Source organism: Mastomys coucha, unplaced genomic scaffold, assembly GCF_008632895.1.
Source record: "Mastomys coucha isolate ucsf_1 unplaced genomic scaffold, UCSF_Mcou_1 pScaffold15, whole genome shotgun sequence".
NCBI lineage: Eukaryota > Metazoa > Chordata > Mammalia > Rodentia > Muridae > Mastomys > Mastomys coucha.
This window is the reverse complement of record NW_022196897.1, coordinates 146,017,997-146,022,806: the sequence shown is the minus strand read 5'-3', so window position 1 is coordinate 146,022,806 and position 4,810 is coordinate 146,017,997. Positions and strand designations below refer to the sequence as shown.

At 44.2% G+C, this 4,810-nt stretch overlaps 1 long non-coding RNA gene across 1 annotated transcript in view; it reads right to left on the bottom strand.

Moving 5' to 3' along the window:
• Positions 1 to 615: 615 nt before the first annotated feature.
• Positions 616 to 4,810, bottom strand: part of LOC116092496 — an 11,747-nt gene continuing 7,552 nt past the window's right edge. Inside the window, exon 3 of the long non-coding RNA XR_004119288.1 lies at positions 616 to 1,079. This is a non-coding gene — a long non-coding RNA (uncharacterized LOC116092496). The remainder of the gene's footprint in view (positions 1,080 to 4,810) is intronic.

The window sequence follows — 4,810 nt, the reverse complement described above, 5'->3', positions numbered from 1 at the left end:
TATTCTTTTCATTTTGGGGTGCAAGTGGTGTATGTGTGTATGTAATTTCACACTCGTGTGTGTGTGTGTGTGTGTGTATGTGTGTGTGTGTGTGTGTGTGTGTGTCTGGAGCCAGAAGTCAAAATTACACATCTTCCTCCATCAATCTTTATTATATAACATATATTTATTATATAATATATATTCTTAAAAATTGAGACTATAGTGTAATTACATCATTTCTACCTTACCCTTTCTTCCTCTACATTTTTATGTACATGTGTGTGTGTATATACAAAAAGTTAATTTTTATTTTATTAGTTCTTTGAGAATTTCATCCGATGTCTCTTGATCATATTTACCCCCACTTCAAGTCCAGTTTGTGTTGCCCATGTAGCCTTGCCTGTGTGGCCTTTCACTGGAGTTTGGTCAATTTATTAGAAGTTCTACTCTTAAAGTGCCCCCTCTGTCTCTGTCTCTGTCTCTGTCTCTCTCTGTCTCTGTCTCTCTCACTCTCTGTCTCTGTCTCTCTGTCTCTGTCTCTGTCTCTCTCTCTCTCTCTCTGTCTCTCTCTCTCTGTCTCTGTCTCTGTCTGTTTGTCTCTCTGTCTCTGTCTCTGTCTCTGTCTCTCTCTTTCTCTGTCTCTCTCTGTCTCTGTCTCTCTCTCTGTCTCTGTCTGTGTCTGTCTGTCTGTCTGTCTGTCTGCCTGTCTCTGTCTCCTCTAGAAGCCAACAATTTCCCAGAGCTCCTGGGATAAGGGCACAACTTTGTGCTCACCTCCTCTCTACATACTGGGATTTTGTCTGGCATGAGCTTGCACAGGTCCTGTGGCCATGCTCTCAGATACACTATGAGTTCATATGTGCAGTTGGCCAGCTCTTTCTGGAAGACATTGCTTCCTTGTTTCCTCTGACTCTTCTGCTCTTTCTCCATTCTCTTCCACAGTGGTCAATGAGCCTTCAGGGAATGGGGTATGGTGTAGTTGTTTCACGTAGGACTGAGCATTCTGCAGTCTTATATTTTCTACACATAGACCAGTTGTGGTTAATCATCTTCTGCAAGTAGAAATGTCTCTGATGAGGGATGAGAGATGCATTAATCTGTTTATAGAATGAAAAGACATTAAGAATAAGTTTACTACAGTGTTCATTTAGCAGAATAATAGTAGTTGGTTCCTTCTTGGGTCTGTGACCCTTTTAATTACAGATTCTTGGTCCAATAATGATGCCAGATATGATTTTTATTTTTGTGGAGCAGGATGTAAATCCAAACACAAACTGGTTGGTTAATGGCATGATGTTCATGTTTCACTCTTATAAATGTCTGCCTAGCATTCTACCCCACCCAACCTTCCATAGTGTTCAGCAACACCCCATCCCTCAGCGGATGCTCTTTTCATTGCTAGCTTTAGATGTGGCCTAGCACATGCATAGTCAGGAGCAATTGTAATTAATTTTGAAAACTAACTTTTCAACATAATTTAATTTTGAGCAAGGTATCTATCAGTCAAGGGTCTAGGTGTGATCATAGTAGAAATAAGGAATAATTGCTTTCTGCCTCCTAGAGTTTGTAATTTAGTCCACCATTGCATTTCATAGGTATACTCTTTTGCCCCTTTCCTTGTCCTGACCATTGATAATGGCTTATAGATAAAAAGCTAGTGGCTCAAGGAAGTATCTGAACATGAACAAGACCACCCAGACTCTTGTTTATGTAGCTGGGAACAGTCACATGTCTCACTCCCAAACTCCCCACACTGCTTGCTACCCTTTCAATGACTAGTACTTAGTAGCTCCAACCAATTAAAACCCAAATGGGTCAAGTTTACCTCTAGGATATTAGACCGAAAGCATCAGTAACCCAACCATAGATAACAAAAGCAAAGAAGGTGATTCCTAATGATTATTTGATGTGTGTGTGTGTGTGTGTGTGTGTGTGTGTGTGCATTTGTATGTGTGCGTTTGTATGTGTATGTTCTGTCTGTGTGTTTCTGTATTGTGTGTGTTCTCTGTGCATTCTTGGTAATGGATGTATATTTGTGAGTGCATGTATGTGTGTTCTTTATGGGTGCATTTATATGTAGATGTATATGCATATATGTGTGCGTGGAGGTCTGAGTAGAAACTCATTCTTTGGGCACTCTCCACCCTGTTTTTCTGAGAAAGACTAGATCATTGGGCCTAAGGCTCACTCACTTATCTAGGCTGTTTATCCAGTGAGCCCTGTGTTGATGATTTCTACTTCCCCTGTGCCAGGATTACACACACATGCCGCCATGCTTGACTTTTAATGCAGATTCCAGAGATTGAACTCAGATTTTTCCGTCTGTTAAACATTTTAGTGGATGAACCATCTTTGTATCCCAGCTCCTTCTGTTTAAAGCCATCATTCTATGGCCTATAAGCAGAAGCACCAAGACTCAGTCTAGTTCTTATTCACTGGAGAGGCTGTCCTGGAGTTAAATATGTCAGGATCTGAACTTCAAGTATGCCATTTTGTTACGTATCTGAAGCTTTGCTCAACTCACATCCTTATTTGTAAAGTAGAATCGATCAGTAATCTACCTTCCTGTAGAGTTGTGAGGTTTTTATCACCTTTTATGCATTAGATATACTACACAGCTCCTGAGACAGTATGCAAATTCACAAAACCTCAGCTATTATTATTTCTTTCTTCTTGTGCTAAGTCTGACTGGCCTCTGGAGTCCCCAGCTTACACTGCTGACCCTGGGCCATCCACCTGCTCTGTTACCACCTTTGTTGTCCCCAGGAGCCCTTGGACAAATTCTTGAACCTTGCTCCCATAGTAGGAACATGATATGTTCCAGATATAGTCCAGGGGTGCAAGGTGTCTGCTAATTGGAAGTGAAAGGCTGGATGTAACTAATAGTTTTCCAGTTATCCAGTTATATTCACATGCAGGGGAACTGGGTGTGATTTCTTCTTAGAATAACCCCATGGAAACTTGTGGTTTGTTTGGATCTCATGTCTAAAATCCCTTCTGCCCTCTGAAAGGTCCAGCTTGGGAACTTGTCTCTTTGTCTTGGCTCTTTCTGCCAAGCTAGGCAAGTACAGATGCTCCTTGTCAGACCTGGGTCAAATTGCTTAGCCAGGACACTTAGCACTGGGCCACCCCTCATTTAACTGAACCTTTGGCTACCCCTGGAAGGATGCTACTGAAAAAGAGGCAGAGATATGCATAGCTTATTGGGGGTGATGCCTGCCAGGAGCTTGGGATAGCCTGCAGCTATTAGGGCAGGATTACTTATGTCAGCCCCTCCCAGGCAACAGGTTCAAACAGGAGGATCAGGGTGCTACCCTCACACAGGTCAGAGGAGACACTGGCAGACAGGAGAGCAGGCCCTCCCAAGTCTGGACTCTTTGGGGCCTGCCCATTCCAGCCTTGCTGTTGGGCAAACCTGTTGGGTAGGCTCCTGTGTATTTCCCTGTAAGTTTATTCTTACAGTCAGGCAGAAAAGTGGTGTGAGAGAAGGGAGCCTTTTAATGACTCTGACATGTACTTGAGAAGCTGCCAAAGGGTGGTTTATGTTTCTTAAACAGAGATGTGTTATGATAGCAAGGTTGCCTCTGTGACAGTGATAGCCCAGCCCTGTGTCAGGCTGGGGCTCCCTGGCAGGTCCTTGTGCCAAGTCAAGACATAGGATGGTAGAAGCAGGGGTTCCAGACTTGAGGGGTCAGGGAGGGGTACACATAACTGCCAAAGATACAGAGCATGTGACCTTGGAGTAGACATCATCTCCTGACCCCTAGTCTCTTCATCAGCTAAAGGGTGAGAGTGGTCATCCTCCCTTGGGTCCCTCTTAGTGCTGCACATTTTTTTGTGTGACGCAATTCTGGGCATTCCACAAACCCACTCTCACTTAATCCTATGATGACAGCATTAGTCAGGTGCTATTTTTATCCTTGTTTCACAGATAAAGCAGAGAGAGACCAAAGGACTGGGCCAAGGTGTCATCACAAAGCTGAACTCAGAATCTTAGCAGATCATCCCATCATCTCTAGCTCCAACCTCTGTGCTCTGCTTCTAGAGCTTTTTTCTAGGACCCTCATTACATAAGCACTTACATGAGTTGACCTGAGCCTTGGATGAGTGTTTGTGTCCTGTATTCTGAGCTATCCACCTGGCTTTTATTCACCACCTTAACTTCGGCACCTGCCCCCGAAACTAATAAGGGTTTCATGTGTCAGATGTTTTCCAGGGAATCAAGACAAAGAACTTGAATTAATAGGTGGTTCCATAGGAAATCGTCCACACCTGCTGTGGGCTCACAGCGAGTACTTAGGGAATGTTTATGCTCAAGGCAGTCATGGGGTGGTGAATGATCTCATTTCCAGGAATCTCTCAGACCTGCAGGATCAATCATGCATGGGGACCCCTCACATGGCAGCCATCACAGGACTCCGTTGGACTCACCCCCAGTAGGATGTGCAATAGTCACCATATAACTTTTTACTCACCAGGGAGACATCTCTCCATGCCCCTACTGAATGACCCTGATAGAAGAGCCAACCATTTGTCTGTCTTGAGGAGGAGGCTTTCAATCATTCTTCTAAGCATCCTGACTCACCTTTACCTTCAGCTCGGGTCTAAAGTGGAAAATCTCTGAGGTGACAAGTGATTAAATGGCTTCAAGGAGAAATGAGCCTGGCTATAGGTTATGTGTCCTCCTCCTCCTCTTCCTTCCCCCCTCTTCCTCCCTCCTCTTTCTTTCTCCTCTTTCTTCTCCTCCCCCTCCTCCCCCTCCTCCTCCTCCTCTTCCTCTTCCTCCTCCTCCTCTTCCTTCTCCTCCTCCCCCTCCTCCTCCTCCTCC